This window comes from Aythya ferina (genome assembly GCF_964211825.1).
Source record: "Aythya ferina genome assembly, chromosome: 2".
In the NCBI taxonomy this organism is placed as follows: domain Eukaryota; kingdom Metazoa; phylum Chordata; class Aves; order Anseriformes; family Anatidae; genus Aythya; species Aythya ferina.
The window spans coordinates 148,741,079-148,759,267 of record NC_140297.1 but is presented as its reverse complement, the minus strand read 5'-3'; the positions used below and the strand labels follow the sequence as shown (position 1 = coordinate 148,759,267).

At 40.4% G+C, this 18,189-nt stretch overlaps 1 long non-coding RNA gene across 1 annotated transcript in view; it reads right to left on the bottom strand.

Annotated features, from left to right (window-relative positions):
• LOC311430581 overlaps positions 1 to 17,735 on the bottom strand; it is a 28,529-nt gene extending 10,794 nt beyond the window's left edge. Inside the window, exon 1 of the long non-coding RNA XR_014688885.1 lies at positions 17,722 to 17,735. This is a non-coding gene — a long non-coding RNA (uncharacterized lncRNA). The remainder of the gene's footprint in view (positions 1 to 17,721) is intronic.
• Between the last annotated feature and the right edge of the window lie 454 nt (positions 17,736 to 18,189).

Sequence of the window (18,189 nt, the reverse complement as noted above, 5' to 3'; positions counted from 1 at the left end):
AAAAAGGGGAGAGAGGAGAAAGGCAGCATGTCATATTTCTCTGATAGCTGGAACGTCTCGGTTTACATCTGTTTCCTGTACAAGGAAGTCCAAGGAGCAACGAACTCACCAGGAATAATAATGCTTGCACTTTCTTTTTTCTTTAAACAGAAACAGCATAGATGAACTTACATTTTGAGACTCTGTTACTAGCAATTTCTTATTAAAAATGTAGTTGGGAAATGGTATAAGCATCTTTGTAAGAATGATCACATCTGTGTTAAATAGGCAGAGTTTGTCGTGTTGCTACTGAACAAAGATTATGGGTGGGTGTTTTTTGGAGTTCCCAGAAACTTAATGTCATAGGGCATATCTGACAGCTAGTTCATCCCTGCTTCCGATTAATGTGGGACCACAGGGCTCACATGAACTCACATGATTCAGAGTCTACATATGTTGCTGAGGGTGACAAGGCATCCAAGATTGCCAAAGCAACAGAGGAAACTGCAAATTAATTAGAATAAATTGTTTTTTTCCCACCCTGGAGCAAATAATGAATTCATTTGTGAATTGTTATGGCTGAGCACAGAAATAGGATGAACTTTTAGGAAGCTGACCTTGCTGAGGAAAATGTTCTTTTCATACGAGTAAGAAGACAATAGGAATAACAAGACATCTGATTAACATGATCTCTGTCCAGCCTTAGGAAAATCAGTGATGTGTTTTATTAGTGGAACAAGTATGTTTTTGTTTTCTCTTTGTTCTGAGCTCTGGATGGATAAATGAAAGAAATGGGTGCAATCTGGAAAGGGTCTTTTGCTTTTTTTTTTTTTTTTTTTTTTTTTTCCATTCTGTCACCGTGGAACTATCATTCACATTTCCGAAGAACTTGAAGAACTTTTGAACAAAGAAGTGAGACCACAGATGAAACAGTCTGAAACTAATAACATTATTCTCAGTGCAGCATGGAGGTCTAATGTCAGAACATCTATTTTTAGTATCTGATAAGCCTCTTCATAATTAGAGAAATTTTACCTTTCTCTCCATTTGCAATGTAGAGATAGAGACAGAAAGCACAAAGAAAACAGTGACATTGTTTGCCTAAATTATCCCTATTAAGATAATCAGGATATGGGCTATTCTTATTCTCCTGCTTTAGACCAAAATAATTAAATAAACAAATAAAGCCATCATGAAATAGTCACCTTATCTTCAGTAGAAAAGAAATGAGTTCAGGATCATGCCAAATCACATTTGAAAACCTTGGCACAAGTGCATTTTGGAGTCTGAAGGTATCCGACAAAGAGCAGCAGCAAGCATGCACACAACCACGTAAACTACATCTACCAATGTATACAAAAGAAACTATATTGAAACTACCCACAGTGCTGTGGTATTTGTCTAATGTCATCCCAGTGTACCAGATCACAAGTACTAGCCATTTCTGAGGATGCTGACATCTTGGATAAAACCCAAGGTAGGAAAAAGAAACACTTTCTTCTCCCTTTGCTCAAAGCACAATAAATGCAGGGGGAACTGTCCTTATCTTATCTGCTGGTAATGATCACAACAGCCTTTTATTTTTTTTTATTTTTTTGGAAGATTTGCTTTTTCTCCTTGTGCCAAGATAGGAATACTAGAATGGTTCAGAATACAGCTACAAACAATTGCTAAGCTTTGATATAATTGTCTTTATCAAAATGGGCAAATATTTGTAATGATTTGGGATTTATTTTAACAATATGAAACCCTGTTTATTCAGTGTTATCTAATGTGTAGAATTAAAGCACTTAAGGCTTCAGGAAAGATAAATTTTTCACTAATGTAAGAGGTTAAATCAGTTCTGCCGTTCCTCCGCCGGCTTGTTTCAGTAGTGAATTTAGCATGCCCAACATACAAGATGCAGCAGCTGAACATTAGACCCAGTCCAGGCTGTTCCTGTGTTCATCAGACAACTGCACTTGTGACTCCAGGACTCACTTTGATGTCCCAAGCTATGGCTGAATGCTGCAGCCATAGCTTAAGTGCCATTACCTTCAACTCACCTTTGTTCTGCAGGATAACTTGTATTCTCAGTAAAATCCCTTCCTGTAGGAATCTTTATGATAATATATGCAAGACTGCGATGTCATCTGGCTAAGTAGATGCACTGCCTTTTGGGATCACACATATCCTGTTACAAGGGTCACTTGTTCCTCAAATGTGTCTGTCTGAACAGAGAGCTTCACAGCTTCTATGTATACAAAATATTGGACAGCTTTTCCCTGCCCCAAAATTGCTACATGGGAAATTTCTATGAACAAAGGGCTGGAAGACATGGGCTGTTTAAGGCCATGTGCAAGTTAGATTGGACACTTTGCATGCTTTTGTCTTAGCTCCTGAGACTGCTTAACCTGCTTAGAGAGTTCGCATTACTTAGTTTTTTCCCAGAAGTAAAATACATCCTCTGAATGTTGGTGTTGTCTTTCATTTTCAATGAAGACCAACAGCAGTTGGCAGAGAGATTCCCCAACTGGCAGAAGGATGCCAGCAGCAAGAGTGGAATGATGAGGCTGGGAATAAGAAGATTGCTAATGCAGATTTGCTAAAAGCAGCACCCTTGTAGGTAGACAAAGCAACCCTGTGTTTTGTAGGTGAGACTTGCAATTCTATGGGCCAAATTTAAAAAGCAACAAGGAAAAAATCGGGAATAACAAACTTCAAACACACCTAGCGGTATAGGAACAAGATAACCAAAGTAGAAGTTTCTAATATGAGGCATATTTCCTGCCAGGAAATGAGTCTGTTCCTAAAAAATACCAGGCATGTTGCTCACCACAAGGGAAGAGAAGATAAATTTGGTAAATAGAAACAATTACTGATGCTGGGATGACAAGAAAGTATGCTATCAGGACAAAACCTGTAAACCAATTTGGGATCATGAAACAAAGAAAGATGCAAGAGGAAAAAATAGGCAAGACAGTATATGAAACCTTGTGACTTCAGTTACTGAAAAAATATTCTGATATTAAACTTTCCATTTTCTGGGTTTATTTTTGACCAAGTATACTTCTTTAAATATCAAACATTTGAAAACTGGGATGAAGATATGAATGAACGTGTTCTATAAGGTATGCTGAGAACCAGATTAGGCTTGCAAATGGCTGGCTACAATAGCCAGGTAAGGAACATCATATTTCAATAAATTCACTTAAAACTGTCCTTTAGCACATTGATCTAATATATTGAATGCTATATCTTTACAAGTAGTACAGATGTACTGAAACAAGTAGCCTTGGTAAAGATAGAGGAAGCAGCTACAAGATCCTGTCCAGATTTTTCTTTTCTTCCCCCCCCCCATCTTTTTTTTTCATGAGATCTGGGATTTTATCTCAGAAAACTAGTAACTAATGGATGTATATTAACATATAAAATTTTGGAGGATAACATACTAATAAATCATTAAAAAAAAAAAGAAAAAAAGAAATCTAGTCATAATAAGAATGATTTGTTAATTAGGAAATCTAACATGTTAATACATCATTTAGGTTTTTCGTTAACACAATGAATCTTTAAAAAACATTCAGTAGTGAAAATTCCTCCTCCCTTAAGAAAAAAACAGTTGCTGCTGAGTAGTGACTTTTAACACATAAACATATAATATACTGAATCTGTGCACCTATTTTTGCACATTGACAGATGTGCAGAAAACATTCCCTTGGCTCTAGGATCAGTATAATTACACCATCATTGCTGCGTGTTCCTGACAAACATTCAGAAACTCATGATTTTCTGTGTGCCCTTATGTTTTCTGAATCTAATAGTTGAATGTTTATTGCTTTTTTGATTTTAGCCAATATGCGTAATTGCTTCTGTCAGTGCACGCCAGCCTAGGCGTAACTTCAGACGCGGATTTGCTTTGGTACCCATTACATGTCTGTCTGTGCTCTTGTGGTGCTCTCTCCTGGCAAGAACCCAAAGGGATCCTGCCCAGTTACACCCTGAGCGAGATGGTAGGTCAGGCTGGTCCTAATGAGGATACTCCTTACAATGAAAATTACTTTGTAGAGACGCCTCAGCAGTATTGCATTTATGTCTTTTGGAGACAAGGTGCACTGATTGTCCCTTCAGCCTGTCATCCAACAGCTTCTCAAATTTTAAGCTTTTTGCAAGTGAATAGAAGTGGTAGGGAGGACAAGGCAGTGGCTTTGCCCAGTGTCCTGTGTAAGGAAAATGCCTGGTCTGCTAGCTGTCGTGCAGGCAGGATGTCTCTGATGGATTTTGTGTTTGCTTGTGGAAAAAAGAAATCATACACTGGCGCCAGGGTACCTACAGCCTTCATCCAGGCAAGGTGGAGGTCAGGAAGAGGACAAAAAGCAGTTAAGGCTTTTTGTTTTAAGAACTTTATTGAGTTGTGTCAGCCTCTCTTAATTATACTCCTAAAAAGCAGTTATAACAGTGTCTAAGGTAGTGTGTCAGTATGTATGAGAGAGAAACACAGACACCATAACAGTCATAACCTAAGAAACCACAAGATTGGCACAATAGCGATGTATTTGGCAATGAATCCATTTTTGTTAAATATTGTGGATTATCTTCTAGATCCCTTTGGGAAAGTACAGAAAGTTCCTGTGTAGACCTGAGGAAAAATTGTCTTATTGGTCTGTTAGCACCTCTGCTGTTAATATAAACATTGGCAAAAGCTATATAAATACTGAAGGACTGTGGAAGGGCAATTTAACAACAAGAAGCTACTTTTTAAATACACTAAAATGAAATGCTTAATGTGTCCCAAGATGCATTGTGTGTGTGTGTGTGAGTAATTACATACAAACTCCATGTAATGAGCAACCTGAGAAAATGTAACTTGCTCTACTTTAGAATTAATTAGTCCTCAATTAAAGCCACAGTTGTATACTTGTTCTGGTTGTGATTAAAGTTCCTCTTCTGTCATTATTCACCTGCTGCTATGAAAATAAACAAATTCAGCTGAAGAACCAATGAGTCTTTCTGTTGTCCTTTGTTTGGTTTTGTTTGGTTGTTTGGGGTTTTTGTTTGTTTGTTTGATTGATTTTTTTTTTTCTTGTTGGTTTTAAAACTAGTTCTTGTTTTCTTGGGTAAATTAGGTCCAGATTCCCCACTCAGGACCCTTGCAGAAGCTCTCTGAACTTGCAGGAGTGCAAAGGAGTGCCTCTACTTGGCAGACCAGCAGCCAGGCGAATGATAAACCTCAACTACATTTCTACTTACGTTGTCTTAAGCATTTACCAAGTCTACTGAAACTCGCCAAATGTAGAGGCTCTATTCCAGGCCTCACTGTTACTGTTATCCCTCTTGCTGTGTTTATAATTTACATAGCATGGATGATTCTCACCTTGATTAAGAGCTGTGTGTGCTTTTTTAAGCAGATGCTTTGTAAAGGGATGCTGCTAACATGGCAGAGAGGTGAAAATGCCTGACCTTCCAAGGTTCCCAAAGTGGGGATTCTGGGATGATGTGCAGAAGCCTTTTCTGGGAGCCCTGACCCTGACACCCCACTGCTATTGGAAAGAACTGGGAACAAACCCAGGGCTGACAGAGCATTGGGTAATTCAGTTGCAGACTCTCCATAATCACAAGGAGCGAGTTTTCTACTAAACTCCGTGAAGGGGGTACCAGTCCTGCGATGGCTGCTGCTGGCCCACCTGGAGGAGAGAAGTGTTTGCGGGTCTATAGTGACAGACAAGAGACACTACCAGCCTTCCTCATATTCTTCTGGGCTCCATCAACAACAAAGGCAGTGGATCAAACTGTGGGCAGGTTTATCTGAACCTCAAGCCACACATCAAGGCCATTGACTGAGATCTTGATGTATGGCTCTTGGCAAGTGGAGAAGGGCCTCTTCTTGGCATGTGGCACAGCAGAGCTTTGGTCTTCTTGTCCCCAAACAGTTCCAAGGGGGTTACAGGCAAAGGTGTCTGCTCAACCTGCTTCTCTGAGCTTCTGTTTTCCCATGGCTGGAGGAATCACACACCTTGGGCTTTGTAAGAATGACCCTTAATTCATCTGATCCATGTGGCTGCATATCTCTGTGTCAAAGTCAGAATTAACACGTCTAAATTTAGTAGCCAGATTTAGATTTAGTAGCCAGATTTAAATTTAGAGCCTGATTTCTCTGGCAGGAGAATTTAGGCTAACATAAACCACTACTGGAAAAGGTTTAGAGGAGGTAGAGTTATTGATAATGTAGGATTTTCTCAGTTGCTCTGAAGCCTGGCTAGTTCAAGATGTTTTCTCATATTGAAGGGAACACATGAGTGTGCTGACTACCACCCTCTTTTCTCTCTCCTTTTCTCAAAATTTCCCTCTTGGACCACTGCTGGTTTTGCACTGGACTTTTGCACCATGTGTGACTGGATATTTCCTCAGGTTGTATTTTAACATGGGGAGGATGACAGAGGAAAGGCTAAACCCTCTGTTGTTTTCCTCCTCAGTTCCTCTTCTGGTAAAATATTGCTGCTTCTTGCCTTGACGTTCCTATTATCTTTTCTGTCTATTTTGTTAAAATGCTTAGAAGTCTTTGGGCATTTTATGCCAAAAAGTATACCTAATAGTCTTCTTCCATTTCTTCTCCAGGTTTAACATTCCTCATTTAATATAAGCTTCCCACCTGCCCCTTTTCCCAGTGAAGTAAAGGGTGAAGGAAAGAATTACTGTTGCTTAATACATTTGAACTAGAAAAACAACATTCAGCTACTTAAAAACAGATAATTTCACCAACATTTTCACTGTAAAGAATTGTCTGAAACACCGATAATGTGTCATCAATTCACAGAAGCTAAATGTCTACATACTTCCCAAAGCCTTAACTGCAAGAGAGCTTGGCAAAATGTTATATTAATGTAGCTGTGGCAGGATTTCTTTCCTAGGTCTTCAGGCAGCCTGAAAGATTTATCTTATTTAGGAATCAAATTTAACACCTGACTTTCATCTAAAATTATAGGATTTAAACTAAAATGGCATAATACAAGTTTGGTTAAACCAAAGGTTTAGGAAAGGGTGGGTTCTGTGTCTGTGGAAAACATACCTAGTAGAAATCCATTTTAATGTTGGGTGTTTTTTGTTTGTTTGTTTGTTTTTGAGTGAATATGTTTAATCAAAGAACAGCTCTTAGTCCAAGGATGGAGACATGAAGTATTTCTTTGCTTTGTGATGGAAAATGAGAGCTATTACAGGGAAGGAAATATAGAAGGCAGAAGAGATGGGTGGGGAGAGAGAGAAAAGAACAGGGGATGGAGGAAGGTGGGAGAGAAAGAAGCACGGAAATCTAGAAGGGGAACACATCTTCAGCCAGACTGATTGCAAGAAGGCATTAAGCAGATAAACAGCAATTTACTACTTAAATCCATGTTCTACGCTTGAAGTATGTGCAGACCTCCCCATGAGGTCAGTGGGTGTGCCAGTCTGGGCTGTCAAAAAAAATTCGTTGTCTGAAATTCAGACCCTGGCCTTCTGGGAGTAGCTGGACATGGAATTTGGCTCTGGCTCTGGGATGAGTTTGACATTACTGTACAGAGCAACTGACGCTGGTGGAGGCATGTCTGAGGTGCGATTGTGCACGGATTCACTCCTTCACCCTCAGCTCATGGGAAAGTCTATCAAGTTAATTATTGTGACCAGGTTATCTAGTGGCTCTGGGTGCTTTTGTCATTTCTTATGTACTGAATATCACAGTCCCTTCTTGAAGCAGGGAAGAGTGTTACCTTCTTTGCTAGATGCAGTGACCTGAGTGCACCAGGAGACTCACAAGGGTGCATTGTGGCAATGAAAAAAGCTCATGAGGGAGAAGGGAGAGGGTCCAATACAGAACTGCCCTCCTCTCTGGCATGGCTATGTTTACATGGACTTCAGTAGGACAGAACTTACTTCTGTTCAGCAGTCTGAGCCAACATTACTTCAATTAGTCAAAAAATTAAAATGATTATATTAATTAAATGCCCAACTTAGCAAATGCTTAGGGATCACTTCCTATTTCTCAGCACCTGTTTTCATCCTGATGGCAGAAATTGTGCTTGAAATGGTTTAACTTATACATAATGGGAAAAGCAGTGAGTCAGCCACAAAGTGAGCAGCATTCTTTTAGCTCAGGGGCTGGGACAGAGGGGCAACATGAGGGCCAAGGAGGCATTTCCAGGCTCAAGACTGAGAAAAGCTAATCAGAAGTAGAATGGATTCAGAGGAGCCTGATTTCTCTGGCAGGAGAATTTAGGCTAACATAAACCACTACTGGAAAAGGTTTAGAGGAGGTAGAGTTATTGATAATGTAGGATTTTCTCAGTTGCTCTGAAGCCTGGCTAGTTCAAGATGTTTTCTGACAAAGGTCAACACTGATTGATCTGAGAAAATACCATCAATGCCCTGTAAAACAGTTGTGTTATCAACTAAATCCTAGTTTTCCTACTAATCCTGAAGAGACACTAGAGGAACAGAGGAAGAAACATCTTGAGGAACAGAGTTCCAGTCTTTTCCAAAAAATCTCTGGCATTGACTTTTACCATCTGTGTCTTTATGTCTTCTTCAGAAAAAAAATGCCTAATTTAATCCTGTTTTGAAAAATTCCTTTTTTTTTTTTTTTTTTTTTTTTTTTTTTTTTTTAACAGTATATTAAGACACCTAATCAGTGTACTTATTTTATTGCTTCCTATGTGAAGTTAGCATATTTGCATTTCATTAAATCTCTCCTTCCTATGTTACAAGTTAAAAGAAGACATAAAACAAACAGAAAAGCTTCCTGAGCTTGTTCCACCTTTATTGAATCAGGTGTAGAAAAAGAAAGTCCCCGACTTCTAATCATTTTATGAAAATAAGCATTAGAGCAAATCACTTTTAAATAGATTGCACTGAAAGAAAGATACCTGCTAAGAAAAAGTCCAGAGATAATTTGGCATTCAGGCAACAAGCACAAGGGGAACTTTTACATCTCTAAGGAGTACACAACCCAGTTCTTCTCCAGTACAGAAGCTGTCTCTCGAGAAGCAAGCTTCTTTTCACAGAAAGAGATGATAGCTGTCCTTATCTGGCATGTACAATAAATATGGTTTACATTTTGGCTGAACTGATTATTATTTTTTTTTCTCTCCCTTTACTCTGAATTTACCTCCTAGTGGAGCATTTAAACTGGAGGTGGCATTTCATCTGTCTGTACCTCAGTCCTGTCAGTCCAGTTGCTGACTAAGAGGAAAAGTGAATTGAAGAGTCAAGCAGCTTCAGTTCAGTTTCTGTCTCAAAAATAGATATCAATGTAAAGTAGCCATGAAAGGGCTTTTTGTATATGGCTCTATTCTGTCATAGCAGGGGTTGCTGTAACGAAGTGAGGAAATGTGAGATGAAGTGGGAATACAGGCATGGATGAAAAAGCTGACAAAATGTCAGGAATCCTTTTTTTTTTTTTTTTTTTTCTAAATCTGAGTGTAGAACTGAAACCAGAGATGAAATGTATTAAATAACTGTCAAGCAGAGAGTTACTGGGAGCAGCCTTCCACTCTGTGTAGAAGATGCCTTTCAAAATACTAGGTAACATCATTTTCAGCTGAAGCTTCCTGCACCAGTATACGGGAATGCAAAACTAGGATTAGATTCACAGCTGGGCTGGAATGACATCTTACTACAGGCTTTGATGGAACAGCACCAACTGGCACCTATTGGGAACCTTCCCGTGTGCACCAAAGAGCTGTGGAAGTGCAGAAATGTTTAATTACTCCTCTGTTGTGGCCTGGTGTTGAGACTTCATGGCTTTTGTCAAAGTATAGTCCTGATAGATGTTGGCAGAGGCCCTGAGCATAGGAAGACTATCTTCAGAGAACTATATACAGAAGGAGATGATTGTGGCATGGAAAAAATTGGGAGCCCCAGACAGATGGCTACCTGATTGATGACCTACTGAATAATTTGGAGTATGGTATCCAGTTCTGGGCTCCCTGATAGAAAAAAAAGTCGGAAATCTTCTGGAAAGAGTCCAGTGGAGTGCCATAAAGATGATATGGGGCCTGGAGCATCTCCCCTATGAGGAAAGGCTGAGAGACCTGGTTCTGTTCAGCCTTAATAAGAGAAGACTGAGAGGGGATCTTATCAGTGTTTACAAATATCTTAAGTGTGGGAGATGGAAGGATTTGGCCAACCTCTTTTCAGTGGTTTATGGGGACAGGACAAGGCGCAACAGCCGCAAAATGGAGCACAGGAAGCTCCACACCAACATGAGAAAGAACTTCTTCATGGTGAGAGTGATGGAGCACTGGGACAGGCTGCCCAGGGAGGTTGTGGAGTTTCCTTCTCTGGAGATATTCAAGGCCTGTCTGGATGCCTACCTGGGCAACCTGCTGTAGGGAACCTGCTTTGGCATGGGGGTTGGTTCTGATGATCTCTGGAGGTCCCTTCCAAACCCTACAGTTCTGTGATTACCACCACCAAGTGTCTGTGTTGTCTGTCCCTCTTCCTCTCACTCCCACGAGCAGTGAGTGCTCCCCACCACTAGCTACTCCAGACAAAACGTAAGTGGAGGATGGAGTCTTCAGCTCTCTGCTATGTCTTACAGTCACATTTGTACCGTACTATATAACATGAGGAACTGACATCCTGAAACAGCAAGGTGGGGAGACACCTTGATGACAGAGACAGAAGTCTGTAACACAAAATAACACAGTAATAAAGGATAATGGTTTAACTTTCATCTTCACCTTTCCTGTTGAATGACTGGAATGACTTTGTTTCTTGAAATGGACTCTCATCTGGTCAGTCATCCAGACTGCCTGGGCATTGTCCCCCAGCCTATGGAGCTGCCTATCACCTAGCTTACTTTGCAGAGCATGAAAACTCTTCACAGACAATTTGTACTTCCAAACAAGATTTAATGGCATTATATGCTATACACTCCCTAAACAGTAACACTAAATAAGTTCTCCCTGTTCAGTCAGGGAACACCACTGGTTCTTGGTAGATGTGTGTCTTGGTACCTTGGTACTGGTTCTTGGTTCTCTGAGGTTTGTTTGGCCAACAAACAAGATAGATGAGCAGTGGTCACAGTCTAAAGACCCTGCCAGACCTTTCCAGCTGTGTTGTTCTGTGCTGATCCAAGGAAGGAGAACTGCAAAAATATTTTCTCCTTCATTTTTTAAGTCAGTTCTCATACACCCAAATTTATTAAACTGACTGCTTATACTTAATGAAGAGATATATAAGTTTTCTGCTAGATTAACTAATCCCTCCCAGTAAAGGTGAGGTAACCTTCAGCCTTTGACCTCTTAAAATGTGTGATGTTGACTGGCAGTGGCCTGTCTTGTCACAGAGGTCTCAGCTGCTCTGCTGATGGAAACTTGTCACAGGCATAGCATCCAAGTGCAACACTCCTAAAGCAGTTGTGTGGCATCATTCAGCCTAAAGTGTACGCTTCAAAAGCTGTCCCTGTTCCTAGACCACTCCAAAGCTATGGGATGACTTCTTTTGAAGAAAAGCAAGGACAGACAACATAGCATTATCAGTTCTTGCATACAGGCACTTGTTCCAGCCACCAGCACCATGGACCAAGGCTGGATAAGGTGCAGAAAAGCTCCAAGCCGCTTGTAGTTTGCAATTTGTCTTCTGAACATTGCATTATTTTGCTATCCTCTCTCTCTATATATATAATATATAATATATATTATATCATATGTTAACCTATATATATATTTAGTTTTGTCTTGCATATAAAAAATAAGAAAAGAAGTGGGAAGATGAAGATAAAGACTGAGAGAGCCTTGCAAGCATTATGATTTCACCTTTTCTGATAGATTTTATTGTTTCATTTAGCCTGCATTAGGGCTTTGCCTACCTTTTGATCTCAGACCCACTACTAGAACAGCTTTGCTATTAAAAAAATACTGCTTTTAAATGATGTTTGCTTTAAGTAAGTCTGGAGTGTGATTATTTTGACTTAAGAAAATAAGAGACTGTTTGTTTTAACTGAATTCATAACACATGTTTGTAATAAATCGACTTGGACAGTTGTCCTGACACAAAATGGGCCAAAATTTGAAATTACTGCAGCCCTGGTGAAATTTCAGCACTGCAAAATCCAGGAAAAAAAAAAATGAAAAAAAATCATGTGTGAAAATTAACAACCAAGCAGAGCGAGGAGGCCCAGGCAGGATTTATGGCTGCTCAGCATGCCGGGGACAGGGAGCAGTGGAAACGTGTGCTCAGAGGGAAGAAAGGGTTTCCGAGCTCCCAGCAAGGTTGCACCCTGCTGCCATTTGTGGGGCCGCGGGCCATGCTCAGCCGTCAGCCACCTGTACTCCTCCCCAGGAGCAGCCGTTCCTGCTCAGACCACCTACTTTGCAACCCAATGCCAGTTAAGACAGAATTTAACTGCTTGGGTTCAAGGCAGTGAAGCAGACTGCCTGTTATCCAGGGAGCCCTCGCTGATGGTCTGAGGTGGCAGGCTGAAGTTCACCAGGGAATTTTTGTCTTGCAGTCCCCACCACCTCCTCCTTTGATTTTCCAGGGTGTATAATGGACAACAACAGAGCACATGGTAGGTATAGACATCTCATTATAGAAAGATTTCCATGGCCAGTTGAAATGGATTTCATAAAATCAAAGGCAGGTTTCTTTATTACAGCTGCTTTGCAGTCCAAGCTCTCTACCTCTGTCTTCCTTGGCTTGGACAGGAGATGGTAATCAGGAGCAAACATCACCCTATGCCCTCCACAGTCCCAGGGCAGAGTCTTAACCTCTGTGGCTTCTCCAGGCTCACCTCCTCTGCTCTCTAGCCATCATAGCTCGGTTGCAGTAGTTGTCTTCTGTTATTTACTGTGATTTCTTTAACTAACTGGACTACAGTTTGGACTTAATCCCAGCACAGTAAGCACTGACTGATGCAGTTTTCCTTGAGGGAAAACCCCACATGAACATTTTAGAATTAAAACATTTAAGAGCAAACTGTATTTCTCTCCCCCCCTCACCCACCCTCCCCCCCCCCCCAAAAAAAAAAAAGAAAAAAGAAAAAAGCAATAAAGTTTAAAGAAAATTACCTTCCCCCATCTATATCTCTTTTAAATTTGGAATTGCAAAGAGCATCATTGGACTATCTGTTTTTCTCCCCTTTTTCCTGAGCAAGGATTTTTAGTTCTGTAATTTTCTTCAGGTCTCTTTATTTCAGGGATGCTCTGCACTGACAAAACATCTCTCCTGTTTCAGCCTGCGATGAGGAAACACAGAGATGTCCTGAAATGACTCTCTTATTCTTTGTCAAGTGATTTCCCATCTAGATCCATTATTCTACTTCCCAGATTTTTTTTTCCAACAGCTGTCCACTAAGTCAGCTGGAGATATCCACGTAGAGAATAATTCTTCATTTTACAGAAATTAAGCCTTGCTACCAGGTCAGCTCCCATTGCTAGTGTTATTACATGCTGTCCAACACAACAAGCCAGCTACAGACGTGTGGGAGGGTTAGTCAGTAGGATCATCCCCATCCCCACTTACACACACAGCAGCTCTGTGTCTACCTCGTTTATGCTTAGGACAGTCCCTCACTCCTCAGGCTGCTGGCCAAGGCTCTGTTTACCCCAGCCATATCTGTCATGACCATCAATATGAGAAAACCAAGATCTGGGTGGCAAACCAGACTTTGCTCCTGTTGCATGGAAAGAATGTCCAAACTTCTGATGTATATTTGTATTCACTGCAATGCAAAGAAATGACATAACTGTCCTTATATGTCTATGGTATACCTTGGATGGATCTTTTCCACTCCATTCAAGAGTGTTGTGAATAATATATCTCTATATTTTGACAGATTTACTTTGAAATTGTATTATCCTTAGTATTTTAAAACTTTTGTTTTGTTTTGTTTTGTTTTGTTTTGTTTTGTTTACCTGTTTCTCCCAAAGAAGTTCTGGTGCAGGTATTGACAATCATATGCTGCAATGGGAAAAAAACATATTTCCCCATATGTCATATCCTAAATGCTGTAAAATAAAGGCATATTTCTTTCACATACACACTAGCGGATGCCAAACTGGCAGACTACTGGTATAAGATTATCTCCAGAAGAATGCAAAAGTGTTCAGCAATTGCAGTGTCTGCAAACAGCATGACCTGCAAAGAGAGCACCACAAGGGTTATATATCTTAAGGATGTTGCTCCTATTGAACAGCACAGCTTGTGGGGGGAGTCCTGGATGCTTTAATGACAGTCAGTGCTTAGCCAGTAACAGCAATTTACTGTGTGTTTTGCTTAAGATGTACTGTAAGGAAGGGAATATAAATCGTATGGTGGGTGTGCAAAGAATATATCCTTCATTATTCCCACACAAGCACACTATAGCCAGGTACTATATCTTAAGGCAAACTCATTTGATGACTTCCAGTTAAATTTCCAGTTGAAACGACTTTTGAAATGTGATTGTAATTAAATCCCTTGAAGGCTTATGGAAAAGGCATACCCCCCTCTGCAATATCTGTGGGCCCTAAAATTGTGCAATATACTGAGAGTCTATGGAGCCTTTGTTTGATTATACTGGTAATTAAATTTAAAATTTTATTAAACTTGTTAATAAAGATATAAAATATAGAACTTCATACTTTGCTTTGATTTGTTGTGAGCTTTCACTAAATCCACAATTTCCTGGCACATGAAAAAACTGTGTTTAAGGCTACTCTGGTTTAACCACGTAAATTCAGAAACAGTGACATCACTTCAAAGGGGGCTGAGAAGGAAATCAATTGGGCTGCATCAGAAAAGCTCTTTCTTAAGGCAAACGGTGCATCCTACATAAAGCAGCTGTGTAAGGTTAGGGTCAGAGCTTACAGGCACTGGTCAGCTTCAAGGTAGAGGGCAATGCCCGGCAGTCCTGTGAAGGGGTTTACCTTGTTCTGGTGAGAGATCAAAAGGACTTCTTCTGTCCTACCAGAGATAGCTGTGAAATTTAGTTCTGGAATCTGTTTCAAAGCTGAAGGAGAGTGAGATAGGGGGAGATCTATGACAGACTAACTCCTCAAAGACAAGCCAGAGGAATATTCCAGTCCTTTGGCTCCCAGAGGAGTTGGAGTGGCATCCTCGATCAAGGAAACAGCCCACTGTTAGTTCCCCTTACCTTATCCCTTCACAATTCAGGCTGTAATACAGAGGATGCTCACTAAATCTTAGGCTCTCGTTCTTATTTTAAACCTAGGTAAATCTCTAAAATGTGAATAAAAATAAATCCAAGTTAAGCTTTTCTCTTGTGAATTTCCTTGTCCATGCAGTGGAAAGAATGAAGTTTCAAAGCCTGAATAGTATAAAGGTTTTGTTCTAATCTCTCTCCAGAAAAAAAAGGAAAAAAAAAAAAAAAAAAAAAAAAAAAACTATGAAGCTAATATTAGGGAAAAAATACCCTCTAAAAATGGATAATTATGTTGAGGGTCATACGTCATACAGCTTTTCTTTGTTATAAAGCCCCTCATATGAACAGCCTCACAGGGGTTAATTTGCAGAGATTTGCTATGATTACACATTTTAGGTAAGACGTGTAAAAGATTTTCTTTTCTTTTCAGATATGAACTATAATATACTCACACTTGTGCCGTTAAAAGCACAGATCATAAAACACAGGAGCTACAAGGTGGCCTCCCTGCCTCTGCTATTATATAGCTTTCTCAGCTCATTTTTAAACATTTACATTTGTTCATTGGACATTAACATAGCTTTTGCTACTCCATACACTGGGAGGAAAATTGTGTTCTTAGGACAAGGCAAAGATTGAAAACTTCACAAAGCCACTCAGACTTCCAGTTGTAATGTGAAGCAATTTTGGCCTTTCATGGCAGGAGAGAAAGAAGAGAGGAAGAAGGGTATGTGTATATTCATTATAGCCCTTAAAGTTTACAGAAACACAGGTTCCCAAGAGCCATCTCAATAACAGTTTTAGTCAAATATTTATATTGCTATAACTTTATATGTTTAATGATTTTTCCCATTAAGGTTTTTGTGGTTTTGTGAGGAAAATCCAAATATTCTTGATTATGATTGGTGAGTTAAAATCTCTTGTAGCAACACAGTGTATAAAATCCTCTCCAAGTAACTGCCTTTTTCACACATCTGGAAAGGCTCTCCATTTTTTTATCTGCTGAGTCTTACAAGGGCAGCCTATTACATAAATAAACAGAAGAATATATGTAGTCATAGAATGACTGAATTGAGTATAATCTTACAACAACAAACCCTGTCTCAATACTCCTTTGTTTGTTGCCTTTTGGCACTATTATTGACTCTCCTGTGTGTACTATATAATCATTACTGCCCCCACTTTCTCCCTGAAGTGAAATGCAGCCAGGTGGTCAGCAGCAACAAGGATAGGGCTTGCCTAGCAATGTAACTTCCTGAAACTAAACATGTCCTGAAAACGGGATGCCTCATTCTCATGTGCTTTTCAGGTAGGTAAGAGCCCCCCTGACATTCATGGTGCCACAGACTTGTTTGAAACATACCTGGCCTGCTGGAGGCCAAGTGACTTCTTCCAGGCAATTCAACCAGTAGGAGAGCCACGCCTCCTTCATGGCCATGACCACCCTGAGAAATACCTTCTTCTGGGGCATTGTTACTGTCACCCAAAAGCAGAAAGTTCGTGAGTGATCGCAGGGGAGGAAACTGTATCAGAAACCAGAGGAAATCCACCCTCGGGTGAATTAAAAACAGTCTCTAATCTCTTGCAGACCCATCTATGAATGCTTTTGACACTCAGAGAAAATACTGTCACTTTGTTCTGTTCCAACAGGGACCCCATAGGGTGATTACCTCCTGCTCAGTCCTTTGATAGGAAGTGAACTATCGTGCTGCAGCACACAAAACTCAGCTGTAAATACTGGCTTCATATACTCATTGGTGAAACACAGCCATCAGGCCAGGGAGTGAGTTATAAAATCTAGTACCTTCTCCTCACAGAAAAAAAACCTGTAGCACTCTAGATGTATTGTATAGGGGGAATGGCTTTGTAACTACAGCAGTGAAGTCGCTTTCATTTATGTGTCTTTCTGTCATTTCAACAAATACATCTGATAGAGCAAAATGGAAAGCAAAAGTAATAAAAAGTTGTTCATGTAAGATATGAGGTAGTTTAATCAGATGACATTTACAGAAAACATACTTTCTCTTCTGTCTGTTAGACAGTTTATTTTCTGATTCATGATTTCTGTGAAACAGCTCTATCTAGTCAACCTATCACAGCAAATGCCAGCTACAGAGATAAGTCTTTATCTCCTACATTTTTTGAGGCTTGGTAAAGGGATGAAGGGACTTGCCAGGAAAGCCTTTTGGAACAAAGCTCATGGTTCAGGAACGTTTCTGTGATGTTGCCCCTTACAGTGAAGAAGACATGTATGTGAACGAGGATGTTCCTGATGTTCAGTCCTGTCTATAGTGAGATTCATGTGTTGACTAAAGAGATTAAGCTTTACAGGTAACAGAAGTTGAGCCCAAACCCTGGAAACTCAAACCTTGAAGAAGGGTTGCAGTCTGGCAGTATCTTATGTATGGGTTCTATGCTCAATCAAACACAGCATTCTGGAAATCAGACCTCAGGCTGTTGTTACACAAAGGCTTCACATTGGGGGTAATAAGACTCTTGCTCTGCTTCTTAACAGGCACTGACAAAAGAGGGGGGCTGTGGCAGGATGCTGTATCTGTAATGGCACAGGTCTATTTATCTGCACAGCTTTGTGGTTTGCTGGTACCCCAGACCTCAGCAGTGGGTGGAACAGGTGGGATACTCACCATGCCCAGCACAGTGAGGGGAAGCTGAAGAGAAGTTGCATTGCTTCATGGAAGGGCTGAGCTGCCACTACCATCGGAAGGAGATATAAGAATCAGAGTCACAGAACCAGACAGCACTGGGAGACACACTGGGAGACGCACGTGATCAGGGCCTAGACCTCTGCAATTGTAAATGTCAACTTTTCACAGCCAACCACTAACTCATGCCAAGCTGCAAACCAACTTACAGACCACCAGGGTGCATCCACCAGGGGACAGGAACTGGGACAGATTTCTTGACAGCTCTCACAGACAACAGCTGGGGAGCAGCGGTTCCGGGACACCAAGAAGAGCAACACATTGCTTAGTTCATCCTTGAAAAGTTAAGGCAGTTCCAAAACAGCAAACACTCACATATACTGAACTCAGTTTTCCACATTTGTAGAGGTGAGTATTGAAAATGCCACTGTTTGGGTGAGAAGACGGAGT